This window comes from Apodemus sylvaticus, chromosome 6 (genome assembly GCF_947179515.1).
Source record: "Apodemus sylvaticus chromosome 6, mApoSyl1.1, whole genome shotgun sequence".
Lineage (NCBI taxonomy): Eukaryota > Metazoa > Chordata > Mammalia > Rodentia > Muridae > Apodemus > Apodemus sylvaticus.
This window is the reverse complement of record NC_067477.1, coordinates 58,002,041-58,025,383: the sequence shown is the minus strand read 5'-3', so window position 1 is coordinate 58,025,383 and position 23,343 is coordinate 58,002,041. Positions and strand designations below refer to the sequence as shown.

General features: G+C 39.2%; 1 pseudogene; it reads right to left on the bottom strand.

Annotated features, from left to right (window-relative positions):
* LOC127687919 (serine/threonine-protein kinase Chk2-like) overlaps positions 1–23,343 on the bottom strand; it is a 111,018-nt pseudogene that overhangs the window by 1,573 nt on the left and 86,102 nt on the right.

Below are 23,343 nucleotides of genomic sequence, written 5' to 3'. Positions count from 1 at the left end.
AGTAACCACAAACACTAAACAGCCCCCTAAATATGTTCTAATTTAAGATCCCCATATTATTGGTTCCATACAGCTTACATGGGTTTTCTTTTTTTAAAATATTTTTATTTTTTATATTCTTTGTTTACATTCCAAATGATTTCCCCTTTCCCGGATGCCCCCTCCCCATATGTCCCATAAACCTTCTTCTCTCCATCCCTTCTCCAATCACCTCCCTCCTTTTTCCTCTGTCCTTATATTCCCCTCCAACGCTAGATCAATCCTTTCCAGGATCAGGACCCTTTCCATATTTCTTCATGGGAGTCATTTGTTATGCAATTTGTGCCTTGGGTATTCAGAGATTCTGGGCTAATTAATATCCACTTATCAGAGATTGCATTCCATGTGTATTTTTTTGTGATTGGGTTATCTCACTTAGGATGATATTTTCCAGATCAAACCATTTGCCTAAAAAATTCGTGAATTCATTGTTTATAATTGCTGAGTAGTATTCCATTGTGTAAATATACCACATTTGATGTATCCATTCCTCCTTTGAGGGACATCTGGGTTCTTTCCAGCTTCTGGCTATTATAAATAAGGCTGCTATGAACATAATGGAGCATGTGTCTTTATTGCATGCCGGAGAATCCTTTGGGTATATGCCCAGGAGAGGTATAGCAGGGTCCTCTGGAAGTGTCATGTCCAGTTTTCTGAGGAACCGCCAGACTGATTTCCAAAGTGGTTGTACCATCTTACAGCCCCACCAGCAGTGGAAGAGTGTTCCTCTTTCTCCACATCCTCGCCAACACCTGCTATCTCCTGAGTTTTTGAAATCAGCCATTCTGACTGGTGTAAGGTGAAATCTCAGGGTTGTTATGATTTGCATTTCCCTAATGACTAATGATGTTGAGCACTGCTTAAGGTGTCTCTTGGCCATCCGAATTTCTTCAGGTGAAATTTTTTTGTTTAGATCTGTACCCCATTTTTAATAGGGTTATTAATTTCCCTGGGGTCTAACTTCTTGAGTTCTTTGTATATATTGGATATTAGCCCTCTATCAGAGGTAGGGTTGGTGAATATCCTTTCCCAATTTAATGGTTACTGTTTTGTCCTTTTAACAGTGTCCTTTGCCTTACAGAAACTTTATAATTTTATGAGGTCCCATTTGTCAATTCTTGATCTTAGAGCATAAGCTATTGGTGTTCTGTCCAGGAACTTTTCCCCTATGCCCATGTCCTCAAGGGTCTTCCCCAGTTACTTTTCTATTAGTTTCAGTGTGTCTGGTTTTACATGGAGGTCCTTGATCCACTTGGAGTGAAGTTTAGTACATGGAGATAAGAATGGATCAATTCCCATTCTTCTGAATGCTGACCTCCAATTGAACCACCACCGTTTGTTGAAAAGGCTATCTTTTTTTCCACTGGATGTTTTCAGCTCCTTTGTTGAAAATCAAGTGACCATAGGTGTGTGGATTCATTTCTGGATCTTCAATTCTATTCCATTGGTCCACTTGTCTGTCACTGTGCCAATAAAATGCAGGGTTTGTTTGTTTGTTTGTTTGTTTGTTTGTTTCCCAATCTGGACCTGAGCTTTTTTTTTATTGATATATTTTTTTATTTACATTTCAAATGATTTACCCTTTTCTGGGTCCCCACTCCCTGCAAGTCCCATAAGCCCCTTTCCCTCCCCCCTGTTCCTCCATCTACCCCTCCCACTTCCAGTTTTTAACACTATTGCTCTGTAGTATTGCTTGAAGTCAGGGATACTGATTCCCCCAGCATTTCTTTTGTTGTTGAGAATAGTTTTAGCTATCCTGGGTTTTTTGTTATTCCAGATGAATTTTAGAATTGCTTTTTCTAACTCTGTGAAGAATTGAGTTGGGATTTTGATGGGGATTGCGTTGAATCTGTAGATTGCTTTTGGCAAGATGGCCATTTTAACTATATTAATCCTGCCAATCCACGAGATTGGCAGATTTGTCCATTTTCTGAGGTCTTCTTGAATTTCCTTCTTCAGAGAACTGAAGTTCTTGCCATATAGATCTTTCACTTGTTTGGTTACAGTCACTCCACTTGTTTGTGGCTATTGTGAAGGGTGTCATTTCCCTACCTTCTTTCTCAGCCTGTTTATCCTTTGAGTATAGGAAGGCAACTGATTTGCTTGAGTTGATTTTATAATCAGCCACTTTACTGAATTAGTTTATCAACTGTAGGAGTTCTCTGGTGGAGGTTTTCAGGTCACTTAAGTAGACTATCATGTCATCTGCAAATAGTGATAATTTGACTTCTTCCTTTCCAATTTGTATCCCCTTGACCTCCTTATGTTGTCTAATTGCTCTAGCTAGAACTTCAAGTACTATATTGAAAAGATAAGGAGAAATGGGGCAGCCCTGTCTAGTCCCTGATTTTAGTGGGATTGCTTCAAGTTTCTCTCCATTTAGTTTGATGTTGGCTACCAGTTTGCTGTATATTGCTTTAATGATGTTTAGGTATGGGCCTTGAATTCCTGTTCTTTCCAAGACTTTTAGCATGAAAGCATGTTGAATTTTGTCAAATGATTTTTCTGAATCTAATGAGATGATCATATGGTTTTTTTCTTTGAGTTTGTTTATGTAGTGGATAGCATTGATGGATTTCCTTATATTGAACCATCCCTGCATCCCTGGGATAAAGCCTACTTGATCATGGTGGATGATCATTTTGATGTGTTCTTGGATTCAGTTGGCAAGAATTTTATGAAGTATTTTTGCATCAATATTCATGAGGCAAATTAGCCTGAAGTTCTCTTTCTTTGCTGGATCTTTGTGCAGTTTTGGTATCAGCGTAATTGTGGCTTCATAGAACGAATTGGGTAGAGTTCCTTCTGTTTCTATTTTGTGGAATAGTTTGAGGAGTATTGGTGTTAGGTCTTCTATGAAGGTCTGATAGAATGCTACATTGGAGCCATCTGGTCCCATGGGTTTTTTTTGTGTGTATGTTTGTTTGTTTTTTTTTTTTTTTTTTTTGGTTGGGAGACTTTCTATGAACCTTTTTATTTCTTCAGTTGTTATGGGACTATTTAGATGATCTATTTGATCCTGATTTAGTTTTGGTGTCAGATATCTGTCTAGGAAACTGTCCATTTCCTCCAGATTCTCCAGTTGTGTTGAGTATAGGCTTTTGTAGTAGGATCTAATGATTTTTTGAATTTCCTCAGTTTCTTTTGTTATATCTCCCTTTTCATTTCTAAGTTTGTTAATCTGGATACTGTCTCTGTGCCCTTTGGTTAGTCTGGCTAAGGGTTTATCTATCTTGTTGATTTTCTCAAAGAACCAGCTCCTGGTTTTGTTGATTCTTTGTATGGTTCTCTTTGTTTCTACTTAATTGATTTTGGCCCTGAGTTTGATGATTTCCTGCCTTCTACTCCTCCTGGGTGAAATAGCTTCATTTTGTTCCAGGGCTTTCAGATGTGTCATTAAGCTGTTAGTGTATGCTCTCTCCATTTTCTTTTTGGAGGCACTCAGGGTTATGAGTTTTCCTCTTAGCACTGCTTTCATTGTGTCCCATAGATTTGTGTATGTTGTGTTTTCATTTTCATTGTGTTCTAAAAAGTCTTTAATTTCTTTCTTTATTTCTTCCTTGACCAAGGTATCATTGAGTAAAATATTGTTCAGTTTCCACATGTATGTGAGTTTTCTGTTGTTTTTGTTGCTATTGAAGACCACTTTTACTCCATAGTGATCTGATAGGAGGCATGGGATTAGTTCGATCTTCTTATATTTGTTGATATCTGTCTTGTGACCAATTATATGGTCGATTTTGGAGAAGGTACCATGAGGTAGGTGCTGAGAAAAAGGTATATTCTTTTGCTTTAGGACAAAATGTTATATATATGTATTAAATCTAATTGGTCCAAAGCTTCAATTAGATTCACTGTGTCCCTGTTCAGTTTTCCTGATTGGTCCGTTGAGGAAAGTACAGTATTGAAGTCACCCACAATTATTTTTTAGGTGCAATGTGTGCTTTGAGCTTTAGTAAAGTTTCTTTTATGAGTAAGGGTGCCCTTGCATTTGGAGCATAGATGTTCAGAATTGAGAGTTCTTCTTGTTGTATTTTTCCTTTGACCGGCAAGAAGTGTCCCTCAGAGTCTCTTTCGATGACTTTGGGTTGAAAGTCAATTTTATCTGATATTAGAATGGCTACTCCAGCTTGTTTCCTGAGACCATTTGCTTGTAAAATTGTCTTCCAGCCTTTTACTCTAAGGTAGTGTTTGTCTTTGACACTGTGGTGTGTTTCCTGTATGCAGCAAAATGTAGGGTCCTGTTTACACATCCAGTCAATTAGTCTATGTCTTTTTATTGGGGCATTGAGCCCATTGATGTTAAGAGATATTAAGGAAGAATGATTATTATTTCCTGTCATTTTTGATGTTATTTTTTAAATTTGATTGGTTATCTTCTTTTGGGTTTGATGAAAGAAGGTTACTATCTTGCTTTTTCCAGGGTGAAGTTTCCCTCCTTGTATTCTTGTTTTCCTCCTATTATCCTTTGTAGGGCTGGGTTTGTGGATAGATATTGGGTAAATTTAGTTTTGTCATGGTATATCTTAGTTTCTCCATCTATGGTGATTGAGAGTTTTGCTGGGTATAGTAGTTTTGTCTGGCATTTGTGTTCTCTTAGAGACTGAATGAGATCTGCCCAGGACCTTCTAGCCTTCATAGTCTCAGGTGAAAAGTCTGCTGTGATTCTGATAGGTCTTCCTTTATATGTTACTTGGCCTTTTTCTCTTACTGCCTTTAATATTCTTTCTTTGTTTAGTTCATTTGGTGTTTTAATTATTATGTGACGGGAGGTATTTCTGTTCTGGTCCAGTCTGTTTGGAGTTCTGGAGGCTTCTTGTATATTCATGGACATCTCTCTCTCTTTAGGTTAGGGAAGTTTTCTTCCATAATTTTATTGAAGATATTTGCTGGCCCTTTAAGTTGTAAATCTTCACTCTCATCTATGCCTATAATCCTTAGGTTTGGTCTTCTCATTGTGTCCTGGATTTCCTGGATATTTTGGGTTACAAGCTTTTTGAATTTTGCATTTTCTTTGACTGTTGAGTCCATGGTTTCTATGGTATCTTCAGCATCTGAGATTCTTTCTTTTATCTCTTGCATTCTGCTGTTGATATTTGCATCTATGTCCCCTGATTTCTTCCCAAGGCTTTCTATCTCCAAAGTTGTCTCCCTTTGAGTTTTCTTAGTTGTTTCTACTTCTGATTTTAGATCCTGGATGGTTTTGCTTAGCTCCTTCACTTGTTTGTTTGTGTTTTCCTGTAATTCTTTAAGAGATTTTTGTGTTTCGTCCTTAATGACCTCAGCCTGTTGACCAAAGTTCTCCTGTATTTCGTTAAGTGATTTTTGCGTTTCCTCCTTATTGGCTTTTGTATTCTCCTGAATTTCTTTCAATGATTTTTGTGTTTCCCTTGTAAGGGCTTCTAACATTTGATCCATTTTCTCCTGAATTTCTTTAAGTATGTCCTTCATGTGTTTCTGTACCAGCATCATGACCAGTGATTTTAAATCCGAATCTTGTTTTTCTAGTGTTATTGGGTATCCAGGACATGCTGTTAAAGGAGAATTGGGTTCAGATGCTGCCATATTGCCTTGATTTCTATTAGTGACGTTCCTGCGTTTGCCTTTTGCCATCTAGTTCTCACTGGTGTTAGTTGGTCAATGCTGGCCTCACCAGTGCAAACTGCCTCTTCCCAGCTGGCCTCTGGTGCACAGCTGACCTCCTGCACTACCTGGAGACAGGGTGCTGTGGCCCAGGCTGTTCAGATCCTGAAGCAGACACCAGAAGGCTCCTGCCCGGGGCCTGCTGGACTCACCAGAGCACACTGACTCCTCCCAGCAGGCCTCCTGGGTGCCCCTCTGGCCTCTTGCAGGGCCTGGAGACGTGGTGTTGTAGCCCAGGCTGTTCTGGATCCCAAAGCGGAGATCTGAAGGCTCCTGCCAGAGGCCTCAGGACTGGAACCTAAGCTCTGTGAGGCTGACCCACTGGAGCAAGCCATGTCCTCCCAGTCAGCCTCCGGGTGCACACCAGGCCTCTCGCACTTCCTGGAGACTGAGTGCTGTGGCCCAGACTGTTCAGATCTCAAAGCAGACACATGAAGGCTCCTGCCCGGGGCCTGCTGGACTCACCAGAGCACACTGACTCCTCCCAGCCAGCGTCTCGGGTGTCCCTCTGGCCTCTTGCAGGGCCTGGAGATGTGGTGTTGTGGCCCAGGCTGTTTTGGATCCGGAAGCAGAGATCTGAAGGCTCCTGCCTGTGGGTTTTCACATACACCAAAACAAAAGGAAATATCTGAAAATTTGTCAGATATTCCATATCCTGCTTACATAAGTTTCTCTTCTTATGACATTAAGTACTCACTGTTCACATTACCACAGCAACTCTTTACAAAAGACTTTCCAGGCTTTGAGATTCAAAATATGCATGGTACCACCAAAGAGATAACTGTACTCCCATGAAATATCAATTCATGGTTTGGACATTAGCTACTGAGAACCCAAGGGCACAACACTGAAGCATCACTGTGGTCTGGGACAGTTGGATACCTTGAGAAAGACAGTCCTTAGAACCTAAGATGTAAATAAGAGGAAAGAATTAGCATCTTCTAAATTAGATGAACACTGTGAACCAAGGGAAAACATCACAGTGCATGCAGAAAGGACATCATTTACACATTAGTGCATTCTGAAAGTGCCTGCCGTGTGATGCTGTTTAAGGGTACGGTCTCACTAATGGAGTTCAGCTCATTGCAGTTCACCTGCTACCTATGACAACTCAGATGCTATCTGTCCTTTCTGAGGCTCAGTTTTCTTAGCCTTGCCTGCACTGAAACATATTAATGTTTTGCATATTTAAATTCTCAATAAATATTAAAGGGAGCTCTATAAACTGGGACATGCAAGACTAGAGACACAGCTAAGTAGGAAGCTGCAAGAGATCTATTGATTGGGATTTCCCAGTAAAGATATTCTAAATACATTCTATACTCAATTAATTCACAATGCAAAATAACCACTGTGAGCCTAAGGCATGGTACATGACAATTGAATGTATGGATTCCTGTAAATAAATTTAAAAAAAAAACATTTACTGAGTCAGATTCTCTATATCTGTTTAGAACACAAGAAATTTCTCCTTTTAAAAATTATTTTTGTGTATAGCTAGGTCAAATGTTATGGTAGACCATAAAGTTCAGAAAATGACGTATGTAAGAAATAGTAGTAAAGAAAATATGGAGATATCCTTAATTATAACAGCCATAACACTCTGTTTCACTTATCTTAAGAATATTAATACAAGTCATCTGTCTCTCACTTTCATCTTCCATTCCCATCACAGGAAATGACATTTCTACAATCAATTAAAGCATCTCTATTCAAATCTCTCCAGAAAACTTCTGACACATCCATTTTGCACATACCCTCCATCTATTGAGCATACCCACCAATTCTGCTCCGTGGGGCCATGTTGAGTTCCTGGGCTGCTATAACTGAACATGACGTTACACCACACAAGCAATCCATATTCATTTCCTCCAAGACTGGAGCCTTTTAGCCACAATTCTCCATTATTTTCTTTGCATTCACTAACACTCCTACTCATGCATATTTTTACCTTAGCTCAAACAGTACTCAGTAAGACCTCTTTGAGATTCAGTCTAGTTCTTCGTTGTTGCCCTTATAAAAATGTATGTCCTTGATTAAGAATCAAACTCGGTTTGTAACTTCTGGGTGATTTTGCAACTGATGTCTGCCTTTTATATAAGTGAAAACTCCACTTAACACTATTAACTGCTTGATAGCAGGGACTATGTACATGTGTTATCTATCTCCCTTGATTTCCATAGTCTAAGATAGTGCCTAGAACATTTTATTCATTAAGTATTCCATGAATAAAGTAACAGCTACATCCATTTCTAAATAAAAACAGCCTTACTCGCAGCTGCTAAGAAAGAGGCAGGCAAGCATGTTTTGTACTATTATCTCAAACAACACCTAGAATGCCTAATTAAACCATATTAGGAGTTGGGTTGCTTAAAACGTGTTGCTTTAGAACAGTGGCCATTGAGTTCGTGATTATACAGTGTGGTAATTTGTGCTGTATTAAGGGGCTGGGCAGATTTGGGCTAGGGTAAACTCAGTTTAGTTCATTCATGCCTTTGCATTCAGCTGCCAGGCAGCTGATATCCAGCTGGTCTAGAAGGGCTCATCAGAGACTGCTAATCTCTGCTTGGTGCTGATCTCCGAAGTCAATCCCAAGCATATTCATATGGCAGGTTTCTAAGAGTGATATGGAAAATGTTCAGAGTATCTAACCAGCACATAGCAACACTGTCTATTTTTGTTTTAGTCCACTGACCAAAGTGAGTCGTAAAACCAACCTGGCCTCACATATAAAAGAAATTCACAGCTTCTCACAGGAGCAAAGTGAGGTAATGTTGTAGCCATGTGGTTGCAGGGAGGGTGGGGAATTGTTCTTTTTGCAAGCTGACACACTATCTATTGGATGGCCAATGGCTTTGCAAGTGAAAAGCATACACGGTAATTAATTGCAAAAACATGAGACCATTTGAACAGTAAGACTGCTAGGTAGTGAGGCTACAATAGACTTCTTACTAGTTCAGCTTACAAACTAAAGCACAGGAAATTGGTAGAAAAGACTCAAAAGTAGAAAACCATGGGAAGACCTGAGCTACAGAGAAGAAAAGAGACTAAACTAGAACTGTCTTTGTCTCCCTCCAATTACATACATCATCCCACCCGAAACACTAATTTTATCCAATGTAATTTCTTTGAACTCGAAGTCTAACCATATTGCTTTATCTTACTGCAATCTTTTTCTTTCTAAATAGAACAATTCCATATAGCGATCTCTACTACAACAAAGGGAGGGAGAAATCCTCTTTGCATGCATGAATAAATTTCACAAATAGGAGAAGCCAGAGTTTTCACTGGCTATATGAAAATATATTTAATTTGTATTTTGGAAAGTGTCGGTGTTCAGAGGTGGGCATGCAGAAGGACCCCTTTAGAACCAGTCTGCCATTCCCTAATTTTTCTCAATTGAGAACCACTGACAGAGAGAGATTTGAGCTTCCTTGCAAGATGTAAACATTGTGATCTGCATGGAAGAAAATCATATTACAAGCTAAATATTACCCATTTGGATTTGAACCCAAGTTACAGACCACTAAGTCCTAAGTACTTTTTGTTCTAGCCAAAGCTATCTTGCATTACAACTCTCTTATTAGAGAGTGATGCTTGGAATTGACAAGATAATAGGATGGAGAAAGTTTTCAGATCTCATTTATGGCAGCTCTGAGAAGGGTCAGTTTCCTGGGTAATGAAGCATTGTCTGGTTGCCCCTAAATCATTCCATAGTCAGATCAGCCTCCAGAGGCTTAAAGAGCATCTGCATTACCATCCTGCACGGTATAATCCTAACACTGAAAAAAAGAAAACTTAAAATAAATAATGTGGGAATTGGGAAACAGAATCACCCAACCTCAGATCTAAGGTTTGCTTGATTTCGTTTTTTCTTTTTCCTTAATTTATAATTTATGAAAAGAAATGGGAGAGAGGGTCTTGGATTCCACATTACAGCTTTTAATTTATATTAACAACTTGATCATTTTTGCCAAGTTTGTAGTTTCTCAAACTAATATCCTTTTAGAGCTCCCACTGGCAACTTGTTAATAGCAAATCACAGAAGAAAATAGAGATATGTCTCCTGTATTCTCCTGACTCTGTTCTCCAGTGTGCAGCTGTCCCTTCACCCTTACCTTAGAGCAGTGGTTCTCAACCTTCCTAATGGTAAGACCCGTTAATACAGTTCTGCATGCTGTGGTGACCCCAACCATGAAATTATTTCCCTTGCTACTTCATAACTGTAATTGTGTTGCTTTTATGAATCATAATGTAGATATCTGATATGCAGGATATCTGATATGTGATCCCCATGAAAGGAGTCTGTGACCCACACAGGTTGAGAACCACTGCCCTAGCGATCTTAGAAAGTCCTATAACTGATGTGTCTGGCTTTCTTAGAAACACAGGAACATGGGAAACAATGCTAGAGATGAGTAAGAGTGAAAGTAGTTTTATTCCACTGGCTAAAATGAGACATAAAACCTAGCTTGGATTCACAGATAATAGAAAGACACAGTCTCTCAAGAGAGCAACATGGGGCAACATTGTGGCCAGGTGGTTGCAGGGAGTGGAAGGGTGTTCTTCTGCTGATACACTGTCTATCCTATGGCCAATGACTTTGAATGTAAAAAGAAGACAAGTAAACTAAGGTCCCTGCTTTCAGAAATCTGAAAACTGCAGAAACTAAAGGGCACTAAGTGAACACTAGAGCTGCTTAGTACTCATAATATTTGTTTTAATTTAGCATCAAATATGTCTTTGGTTCTCACATTTGGTTCAATCAGGCCCCCATTGAGTCTCCAGAAAGTCAGTACTTTTACAAAGCTCCAATAATTACTTAGATGATAATAAAATGTTACTGTGAGCACCTAGATAAGCATCCATATGACACCCACTTACTGGCATTTAAAAATATAAGGGCAGTGTCTGCAAACATATTACACAGGGTGTGACAAAGCAGAAATCATTATGAATTAGTACAAGTTTTATGCAAAAATTCATGTGGGGTCCCAAACAAAGTTCTGCTAGGCCTTCATATCCCAGAACAGTGAGACTCAGAAACTTCATCATTATATACATATATATACATATATAAGAAATATCATCATTTGACCTATTGCACATGGTCTCTAATAAATGACTTGCATCAGCTCAATTACTATGAGGTCCATCCTGTGATATGGGCTAGTTTATAGTAGTTACTTGCCAAGTGTCTCTTCTTAGGTTTGAAGAACCCACCCTGCCTCCTGATAGCTTATTTCATGCTATTTCAAATGAATTTCTATTTTTGCACTCATATTCTTTTGGATTTCTTTATAGGTTTGTTTGTGCATAGCTAAAAAACTAAAACATAATTTTAAAACAGATAAAAGGAACATATGCTTATCCATGAGGCTCAGAAAAAAAGGATTCTTACATATACATGCATAAATTTAAGGTCACATGTATTAAGTTACATAGTATACTCTGTTTCCTCTTCCTTAAAATATCAGTGTAGTATTATAAGAAACAAAGGGGAAAGTAGAATAAGATTAAATGACACAGGGATAGGGAAAAATAGTAAAGGAGGGAATATGGAGAGTGACAACTAATACTAAATCCATCCGTTTGACAATCCATATGAGAACATACTACTATTGAAGCTCCTCCTTCTCCCCCGCCGCCATCTTCCCTGCCTGCCAGGGCAGAAGAGCAGCCCCAGGTACTGAGATATCCAGAGGTTAAAATCTCTGGGGGCTCAAACCGCCAGGGGTCTGCCTGCATCCAGGAGGCACCACATAGGCGGTTAGTCTACCAGTCAGCCTGTCATGGGGCTGTGTCCTACGTGGAGTCAGCAGAGGGAGTGACTCTCTTCCTATCTTCACTCCATGACAGAGCAGTCCAGAGCACCTGGTTCACTGAGACAACCCAAGTATAACATTGCTTGGGGCAAGACTCAGCAGGGTTCCAACAGCACAAGAGAGAAATGCAGCACATCAGCAGTCTGGGCCAGAGGAAACCCAGGCAGCCAGTGTCCTGGAAATAGCCTTAAAGGTCCACAGGAGGTTGAAGCACCAGTCAGAGACAATAAAACCACCTAACACCAGTGAGAACTAGATGGCTAAAGGCAAATGTAGGAACTTTGCTAACAGAAACCAAGGCATTATGGTAGCATCTGAACCCAATTCTCCAACAACAGCAATACTAGATACCCCAACACACCAGAAAAACAAGAATTGGATTTAAAATCACTGGACATGATGCTGTTAAAGGAACACATGAAGGACATAAATAAATCTCTTAAAGAAATTCAGGAGAAAAAGGATCAAAAGCTAGAAGCCCTTACAAGGGAAACACAAAAATCACTTAAAGAAATTCAGAAGAATATGGGTCAAAAGATAGTAGCCAATAAGGAGGAAATGCAAAAATCACTTTAAAAAATACAGGAGAACTTTGATCAACAGACAGAAGTCATGAAAGAGGAAACACAAAAATCTTTCAAAGAATTACAGGAAAACATAAACAAGCAAGTAAAGAAACTGAGCAAAACCAACCAGGATCTAAAAACAGACGTAGAAACAACTAAGAAAGCACAAAGGGAGACAACTTTGGAGATAGAAAACCTTGGGAAGAGATGCAAATATCAACAACAGAATACAAGAGATAGAAGAAAGAATCTCAGATGCCAAAAATGCCATAGAAACCATGGACTCAACAGTCAAAGACAATGCAAAATGCAAAAAGCTTGTAACCCAAAACATCCAGAAAATCCAGGACACAATGAGAAAGTCAAACCTAAGGATTATAAGCATAGATGAGAGTGAAGATTTACAACTTAAAGGGCCAGCAAATATCTTCAAAAAAATTATGGAAGAAAACTTCCCTAACCTAAAGAGAGAGAGATGCCCATGAATATACAAGAAGCCTACAGAACTCCAAACAGAATGGACCAGAATAGAAATACCTCCCTTCACATAATAATCAAAACCCCAAATGTAATGAACAAAGAATACTAAAGGCAGTAAGAGAAAAAGAGCAAGTAACATATAAAGGAAGACCTATCAGAATTATACCAGACTTCTCACCAGAGACCATGAAATCAAGAAGATCCAGGGCAGAACTCATGCAGACTCTAAGAGAACACAAATGCCAATCAAGACTACTATACCCAGTGAAAGTCTCAATCACTATAGATGGAGAAACCAAGATATTCCATGACAAAACCAAATTTATGCAATATTTTTCCACAAACCCAGCCCTACAAAGGATAATAGGGGAAAATCACCAATACAAGGAGGGAAAAAGCAGGATAATAACCTTCTTTCATGAAACCAAAAAGAATTTTACCACACAAGTATAAAATTAACATCAAAAATGGTAGGAAGCAATAATCACTATCCTTAATATCTCTTAACATCAATGGACTCAGTTCCCCAATAAAAAGACATAGACTAACAGACTGGATACGTAAACAGGACCCTACATTTTGCTGCATACAGGAAACACACTCAGTGTCAAATGCAAAAACTACCTTAGAGTAAAAGGCTGGAAGACAATTCTACAAACAAATGGTCTCAGGAAACAAGCCAGAGTTGCCATTCTTATATCAGATAAAATTGACTTTCAACCTAATGTCATCAAAAGAGACATGGAAGGACACTTCTTGCTGGTCAAACAAAAAATCCAACAAGAAGAACTCTCAATCCTGAACATCTATGCTCCGAAAGCAAGGGCACCCTCATTCATAAAAGAAACTTTACTAAAGCTCAAAGCACACATAGCACCTAACAAAATAATTGTGGGTGACTTCAACACACCACTCTCCTCAATGGACCAATCAGGAAAACAGAAACTAAACAGGGGGACAGTGAAACTAATTGAAGCTTTGGACCAATTGGATTTAACAGATGTAAAGAGAACTTTTCATCCCAAAGCAAAAGAATATACCTTTTTCTAAGCACCTCATGGTACCGTCTGCAAAATTGATCATATAGTTGGTCACAAGAGAGACCTCAACAAATATAAGAAGATCCGAAATAATACAATGCCTCCTATCAGATCACTATGGAGTAAAAATGGTATTTAATAACAACAAAAACAAGAGAAAGCCCATATACACATGGAAACTGAACAATATTCTATCCAATGATACCTTGGTCAAGGAAGAAATAAAGAAAGAAATCAAAGACTTTTTAGAATTTAACGAAAATGAAGGCACAGCATACCCAAATTTATGGGACACAATGAAAGCAGTGCTGAGAGGAAAACTCATAGTTTTGAGTGCCTCCAAAAAGAAATTGGAGAGAGCATACACTAGAAGCTTAACGGCACAACTGAAAAGCCCTGGAACAAAAAGAAGCTAATTCACCCAGGAGGAGAAGAAGACAGGAAATCATCAAACTCAGGGTGGAAATCAATCAAGTAGAAATTAAGAGAACCATACAAGGAATCAACAAAACCAGGAGCTGGTTCTTTGAAAAAAATTAACAAGATAGATAAACCTTTAGCAAGACTAACCAAAGGGCACAGAGACAGTATCCAAATTAACAAAATTAGACATGAAAAGGGGATATAACAACAGAAACTGAGAAAATTCAAAAATCATCATATCCTACTACAAAAGTCTATAATCAACACAACTGGAGAATCTAGAGGAAATGGACAATTTCTTAGACAGATACCAAATACCAAAATTAAATTAGGATCAAATAGATCATCTAAACAGACCCATAACCCCTAAAGAAACAGGAAGAGTCATAGAAAGTCCCCCAACCAAAAAAAACAGAGGACCAGATGGTTTTAGTGTGGAATTCTATCAGACCTTCTAAGAAGACTTAACACCAATACTTTTCAAACTATTCCACAAAATAGAAACAGAAGGAACACTACCCAACTCGTTCTATGAATCCACAATTATGCTGATACCAAAACCACACAAAGATCCAAAAAAGAAAGAGAATTTCAGGTAAATGTCCCTTATGAATACAGATGTAAAATACTCAATAAAATTCTTGACAACCGAATCCAAGAACACATCAAAACGATCATCCACCATGATCAAGTAGGCTTCATCCCAGGGATGCAGGGATAGTTCAATATAAGCAAATCCATAAATGCTATCCACTACATAAACAAACTCAAAGAAAAAAACCACATGATCATTTCATTAGATGCTGAAAAAGCATTTGACAAAATTCAGCATCCTTTCATGCTAAAAGTCTTGGAAAGAACAGGAATTCAAGGCCCATATCTAAACATAGTAAAAGCAATATACAGCAAACCGGTACCCAGCATCAAACTAAATGGAGAGAAACTTGAAGCAATCCCACTAAAATCAGGGACTAGACCAGGCTGCCCCCTCTGTCCATATCTTTTCAATATAGTTCTTCAAGTGCTAGCTAGAGCAATTAGACAACATAAGGAGGTCAAAGGGATACAAATTGGAAAGGAAAAAGTCAAACTATCACTATTTGCAGATGATACGATAGTATACTTATGTGACCCAAAAAACTCTACCAAAGAACTCCTACAGCTGATAAACAACTTCAGCAAAGTGGCTAGTTACAAAATCAACTCAAGCAAATCAGTAGCCTTTCTATACTCAAAGGATAAGCAGACTGAGAAAAATATTAGGTAAATGACACCCTTCACAATAGCCACAAACAGCATAAAGTATCTTGGGGTGACTAACCAAACAAGTAAAAGACATTTACAACAAAAACGTCAGATCTCTGAAGAAGGAAATTGAAGAAGACCTCAGAAAATGGAAAAATCTTCCATGCGCATGGATTAGCAGGATTAATATAGTTAAAATGGCCATCTTGCCAAAAGCAATCTACAGATTCAATGCAATTCCCATCAAAATCCCAACTCAGTTCTTCATAGAGTTAGAAAGATCAATTCTCAAATTCATCTGGAATAACAAAAACCCAGGATAGCTAAAACTATTCTCAACAGCAAAAGAACTTCTAGGGGAATCAGTATCCCTGACCTCAAGCAATACTACAGAGCAATAGTGTTAAAAACTGCATGGTATTGGTACAGTGAGAGGCAGGTGAATCAATGGAGTAGTATTGAAGATCCAGAAATGAACCCATACACCTCTGGCCACTCGATCTTTGACAAAGGAGCTGAAAATATCCAGTGGAAAAAAAGATAGCCTTTTCAATAAATGGTGCTGGTTCAATTGGATGTCAGCATGCAGAAAAATGTGAATTGATCCATCCTTGTCTCCTTGTACTAAGCTCAACTCCAAGTGGATCAAGGACCTCCACATAAAACCTGACACACTAAAACTAATAGAAAAGAATCTGGAAAGACCCTTGAGGACATGGCCACAGGGGAAAACTTCCTGGACAGAACTCCAATAGCTTACGCTCTAAGATCAAGAATTGGCAAATGGGACCTCATAAAATTACCAAGTTTCTGTAAGGCAAAGGACACTGTTAAAAGGACAAAAACATCAACCAACAGATTGGGAAAGGATCTTCACCAACCCTATATCCGACAGAGGGCTAATATCTAATATATACAAAGAACTCAAGAAGGTAGACACCAGAGAACCAAATAACCCTATTAAAAAGTGGGGTACAGAGCTAAACAAAGAATTTTCACATGAAGAACTTCTGATGGCTGAGAAAGCACCTTAAGAAATGTTCAGCATCATTAATCATTAGGGAAATGCAAATCAAAACAACCCTAAGATTTTACCTCACACCAGTCAAAATGGCTAAGGTCAAAAAATCAGGAGACAGCAGGTGTTGGCGAGGATGTAGAGAAAGAGGAGCACTCCTACACTGCTGGTGGGATTGCAAGATGGTATAACCACTTTGGAAATCAGTCTGGCAGTATGATACTTCTCAGAAGTATCTGGGCATGATACTTCTGGAGGACCCTGCTATACCACTCCTGGGCATATACCCAGAGGATTCCCTGTCATGCAATAAGGTCAAATGCTCCACTATGTTCATAGCAGCCCTATTTGTAATAGCCAGAAGCTGGAAAGAACACAGGTGTCCCTCAGTGGAGGAATGGATACAAAAAAATGTGGTATATTTACACAATGGAGTACTATTCAGCCTTTAGAAACAATGAATTCATGAAATTCTTAGACAAATGGATGGAGCTGGAGAACATCATACTAAGTGAGGTAATGCAGTCTCAAAAGATCAATCATGGTATGCACTCACTGATAAGTGGATATTAGCCTAGAAACTTTGAATACCCAGGACATAATCCACATATTAAATGATGTCCAAGAAGAATGGAGGAGTGGCCCCTGTCTCTGGAAAGACTCAGTGAAGCAGTATAGCAGAATACCAGAACAGGGAAGTGGGAAGGGGTGGATGGGGGAATAGGGGGAGGGAAGAGGGCTTATGGGACTTTCAGGGAGTGGGGAGCCAGAAAAGGGGAAATCATTTGAAATGTAAGTAAAAAATATATCGAATAAAAAAAAAGAAAATAAGAAGCTCCTTAAATATATATACATATGTTAAAGAAATTTAAATAAAGTCACTGTATAATGAGCGAGTCAAATGTTCCAAATAAACATCATATATTACCAAATAAAGCCTCCAGTGCTAAGAATAGGTCTATCTTGCTGAGTCATTGGACCCTAAAGAATTGCATTAACTTCCCCAAACATAACAGGCAATTGCTAAGGCTACTGGTTATTTCCCATAACCTGAATTACCATTCAGGAAATTCAGGCTCTTATTGTTCAAGATACAACTTACTAATTGTCATTAATCAAATCATGAAGAAAGTGAGATGTGCCCAGCTGAAACTTCTCACGATTGGCTAGCATTCATGGTGCTGGAAGTGCTTTGCATGCTACCAGAAGAGAAAATTAATAAACAGCATTGTATTGCTCAGCTACAACGATGGAACACAAAACAGTGACCTACTTGCAAAATGTGGTAGTATAGTAGTGGCACACATGTTTTAGAAGTATATATATATATATATCCCACTGCATGAGACGGAACCCAGAGCCAACAGTGATAAACTGAAACTGGGAAAGAACCTGAGACTAGATAGTTCCAATGGGTTGTCACTGAGCAAATTAATCACAGTCAAGGGTGGCCCCAGGTCAAGGACACAAAATGGACTCCTCTGTGTTTATGATTTGTGTTTTGCTTTGTCTCGTTGATTTTTTATTTTCTTTCTTTCTTTCTTCTTTCTTTCTCTCCTTCCTTTTAGTTTCTGTTTTGCATTTAGTTATTGGCATGGTGGTGGTGGTTGTTTTCGAGAGGTTATTTTGTTCTTGTTGTTGTTTTGTTTTTTGAGAAAAAGAAAGTGAACTTGAAATTGGTTAGCGAGTTGGTATGAAAGAAGTTAGGAGAGAAAAAATATAACCAAAATATATTGTATGAAAACAAATTTTTAATTGAAAATTTTAAGATAGGTATTATACAAAGTATTGCCAATTTTCCTTTTTCTGAATAGAAACACATTAGTGAATCTGCCTCAAATTTAACTCTTTAAATCCATATGCACTTTACAATAAAGGAACAATAGGAACACCTGTAGCTTTCCCAGGCAGGAGAAGCTGTGTGGGGCTGCGAACAGGCACTCTGGGGCTGAGTCCACCTGTTAGTTACAATATCCTTTTCACATTGTGAACAGGAAGACCCGGCAGAAGGTCAGAACATTTGCCTGAGAAGAAAGGTATACTTAGCATGTTCTTAAGATGACCAGGAGCAATCAGGACTGGATGAGCTGTTACATTTCATTTGGTTTTGACAATGGCTTTTGTTTCCCCTTGATAGAGTTTTGTCAAGAGCTTTAGTTCTTTTCTTTCACATCTAATAATGTACCAAGCACATTGCAAATATGCTCACAGCTTTTCTGTTCTCTACTTTTTGCTCTTTTAATAATATTCATTTTTATTTTGTGCATGCGTCTGTGTGTCTGTATGCGGGTATGTGTTTGAGTGTGCATACACCACCTGTGTGTAGGTAACTGTGGTGGCCAGAAGAGTAATTCAAATCCCCTGAAGATATAGTTACATGTAGTTGTAAGCTACCCAGCATAGATACAAGCAGCTGATCTATAATTCTCTGGAAGATCAGCAAGAGAATGCTGAGCTATTTCCCCAAGCTATTTTCCCCAAGCTATTTCTCCATGCTTTAAAAAAAAAATGGATATTTTCTTTATTTACATTTCAAATGTTATCCCCTTTCCCGGTTTAACCCCTGGAAACCCCCATCCCATCCCCCTCCCTTGCTTCTATGAGGATGTTCCCCCACCCACACATCCACTCTTGCCTCCCTGCCCTGGCATTCCCCTACACCCCCTACACCGAGGCAATGAGCCTTCTTCACAGGACCAGGGGCCCCTCCTCCCATTGATGCCCAACAAGGCCATCCTCTTCTACATATGTGGCTGGAGCCATGGGTCCCTCCATGTGTACTCTTTGGTAGGTGGTCTAGTCCCAGAAAGCTCTGGAATGTCTGGTTGGTTGATATTGTTGTTCTCAGACATTAAAGGCTGGGCTCACAACCAAAACTATAAGAGATACTTTAAAAAAAAAAAAGATTGACTATATATACTTCTGTGTACACATATATGTAAATCTATGTTAGCATGTGTATATACATGTGTGTATGCATGTGTGTATACCATTGTCCAGAGACGTCACAAGCAGGGCAAGAGATAACTAGGAATTAGAGTCCCAAGAGCTTGTGAGCTTCCCAGAGCCTGAGTTTCTACTTCTGAACAAGGAGAATCAATATCAATATGACCATCACTACCTGTTTCTGGCACAGAGGTCACATAACACCAAACCCCAGACCAGAACTGGAAAATCTGTTCTGAACCATGGGCAAATCTATTATGCATCTGCTGTTTCCACTTCATGCCCTGCATCCTGGCAAAGCACACTCATCGTGGTCCTTTGTTCAGACGTTTGAAATAAAAAGTGTTGTGAAGCATGAGGGAGAATGGCGTTTTCTGTGGTAGTCAAGCGTCACCAGCGGCGGGAAGGCAGAACAGAGAGTCACAGACTGGAGCTGGCCTAGCCCATCCTTCATCTAGTGCTATAAAAGTGAAAGCTTTGTTTTCCTGGCCGCTTTGATGTCTTAAAGGTGAAATGCCCTCGAGGTCCATACGGGTAATGCTCTGCTGGGTGTTCCAAAGTGGTTTTCCTTATCTTTGAAAATAATAAGTAAACAGAGCAAAGTACTTAACTAGGCTCTGGGGATGTCTCTGGTTTGATTCTGGCCTTTCGGGCAAAGCTTCTAGGGTATAGATCTGGAGAACTAATGAAAAGGAAACTAGATTCACAGCTTTCTCTAAATATTTTATAGCATAACACTCCAGCGCTCCGCCGGCCTGTCACCTCCGCTGGTAAGTGAACAGCTGTCAGACAACCACGGATCTGCTGCCCACTAGGACCCTGTGCTCACAAAAGCAAGCCCAGCAGCTGGCCACACACCAAAGAGAAGACGGTGCAGGTACCTGTCTGTTGCAGCCTCCTTTTCTTTCCAACTTTCCCTCAGTAAGAACGTGCAGCATTAGGAGCTGCTCGGGAAGGATAATTTACCAGGTTCCCATCTCCCTCCAGCAGCCCTGTCCACAAGGAGCACTTAACACTGCACAGAGAAAATGCTTCTCAGCCACCCACTTCCTCACTGAAGCAGCAAAGGTTCACAAACAGGGACCTCGAGACCAGCAAGGTTGTCTCAGCTGGGAACTCACCCCTGCTGCCAGAAAGAACAAATGCAGCCGCTAAACAGTTTGCCAACAATACCTGTCAGCCACGTTATCATCCATACACAGAGGTTCTACAATAGCTCTTCTATATGAAAATCCATAACATTTGCCTCTCACTTAGACTTCTGAAGCTCTGAAAGCAAAATTGGTCAGGAGGATTATTTTTAAGGCATGTTCTACACAAAAGAAAAGAAAAGAAAAGAGCCTGAAAATCTGTTTATACACTCAGGTAGTATATATGCATGCAAGCATATAGGCACAGACACACACAAACAAGCACAGACACACAAAAAGATGTAAATTTTTCCAGGTTCTGGTAATAACCCACTGACTTAAAGATTCAGATTTAACCCCTCCTCCTGATAGTGGAGCCTCATTTTCTTTATTTATGAAGAGATGACAATGATCGCATTTGCTTATCTTCCTTTGTTCAAATATAGGAAGAAAAGGTGTTGTGATGTGGAGATGCACTTCAAGGCTAGACTCTGAAGCACAGGGATACGGTAACCATGCTGCCTTGAGGCCTCTGTGCCGAGGAGAACTATTCAGACAACAAATGCCTGAAGCTGTCTAATAATGGATCACATTGATATCATTTGGATGTTGCAAGTAACTAAATCAATTATTCGTTCTTCAGATTCTTTACAACCATAACAGCCTTCCAAAACAGATGCAAATGTTTAAGACTTGCACATCCAGCCCTCCTATTCTTAGCCTTTTCAGAACTTTTCTTTGTTTTGGTGTGTTAGTGTTGGTAGTGCTGGTGGTGTGGGGGGGGAAGGGGGGAGGTGGTGATGGTGGGGGTGGGGGTGATGGTGGTGGTGGTGGTGGTGGTGATGGTGGTGGTGGTGGTGGTGGTGATGGTGGTGGTGGTGGTGGTGATGGTGGTGATGGTGGTGGTAGTAGTGTTTGTTGTGCTGGAGGATTGTTTTGTTGAGACAGAAACTATGTAGCCTTGACTAACCTGGAATTCCATATGTAGTCCAGGCTGGCACCAAACTCAGAGATCCCCCAGCTTCTGTCTCCTGAATGCTGGAATAAAAAGTATGTGCCCAGCAGCCATTCTTAGATTTTATCAGTACCCAAGTCTTAGTCATTACTTTGCTCAATTTATGAACAACAGTTAACACTGTTTCCACATGTCTTCACTCCAAGACCCACTTCTCTGATCTGTAGTCTGCACCTCTCTCCTGAACACATTTGTGAACTCAATTGCCAGTGTTGGCTTTCAAATTAAAATGGAATGTATTCTAAATTCTGCATGTACAAAACTCTTTGATTCCCTTTAACCTCCTTCTTGATTCTGTAAACCCTGCCTCACTGTAACTTAGATAAACATTTAAAGATAAGTAAATGAGATTTTATGCTAAATAAAGTATTTCCTCACCACTTAGCCTGTTCTTCTGTATATAGTTTTTTTCCCCTCATCTTAACAATGTCAATTTCTATTTTCATGGGACAAACAGCCTTGGTGTCCTGTTAGGTTCTCTTCCTTCTGTCATACTCCGTTATGAATTCAATCAATAAATACTGTGAAATCATTGACCTTCAAAGATTTACTAAATCTGTCAATTTCTCTCCAAGTTGGTCCATGCTACTCTAGTCTGAGCATCTATCCATTCTGTTCTGGGTGATTTTTAGTCTTCAAACTAGCCTTTGTCTCTACCCCTTGATTTTCACAGTCTTTTCCATACAGCAGTCACTGGGTTTCTGTTAGAGCACAGGAACAGTCTTTCACTTCAGTGCACAGAGTGCAATCTTATCAGGTAGACAAGTTTGGGGCTCACCATCTCTGACATCACACCTTGCTATGCACTCCATCTCTTCCAGAGCAGCCAAGCTGGCTACTGTGATGTTCCTCTGACACATCAAATACCTCATTTCAGAATCCCTGCACTCATTGACCCACTTCCTGAATCTCTCGAGATTTCTTCTGCCATTCTTCTATCTCTTTCCTCCTCTTCCCTTTGCTCTTTGCTCAATTAATTACCACCTCATCACAAATGCCTTTCCTGATTCCTTGGCTGCTTCGTATTAGAAGAAGATTCTTCATTCATCCTGTCAGTCTTGTTTCCCTTGTCCATCTTTTCTTCTTATTCTCCTTCAGAGAATTGATTAATGGCGGCCTAGTATATCATGTGCCCTCAGATGTTAGAATGTGAGCCTCAGAAAAAAAGAGGAATTTCCTGCTTCTGTCACCACCAGACCTCTATAATATAGGATTTTATCTCATAAATATGTTTCAGCTTTCCCAAGACAGATTTTTACATTTAAACAGCTTTCAGTTAAGGATTTATCTTTAACATAAAGCATTTTTTCTTGTCTTAAGTAATATAGTAATTAGCATTAAAAGATTTTAAAAGTAAATATATTCAATTTATTGTCTTTTCAGAAGGATGGAGCTCAAATTGTTAGGCAAAAGCTTCTAAATTATAATTTACTATATAATATAAAATCTGCTTATTTGGAATGTTTTATCTGATTTACACTTAAATATGGGTTACAGAACCAAAAATGTTTGCTAAAAGTACCAAAGAATTGTTAATAACATCCCAGAGTAAGGAAGACACAATACAAGCAAAAGAGTCATCTGAACTTATTTTAAAATCTAAAGGAATTAATACATAACTCAATTGCCCCTGTGGGAAAATCTTAGCATGAAATAAAAGCACTCATAATGGTAATGAGTCCTTGTCATCAGGAAATAAATATGGCATGTAGTATATATGACGTAGTCTCTGAGTTTAGAGCTGTTGAAATACCACTGATCATTTCCTTGTGTCTATATGTACAGTTACTACAAATGAACCTTTAAATTCACCTTGTATTTTTAATGATTGCTTGCTTGATTGAGCGAATGAGTTGATATGTGACTGAGTAGAGATTAAAAAGTGATATTTCGGGTCTTTGCCAGTTAAAAAGTAGGGAACTATAGTTACCTGCAACAAAAATATCAAGGACTTGGATGTTTTCTTTCTAATG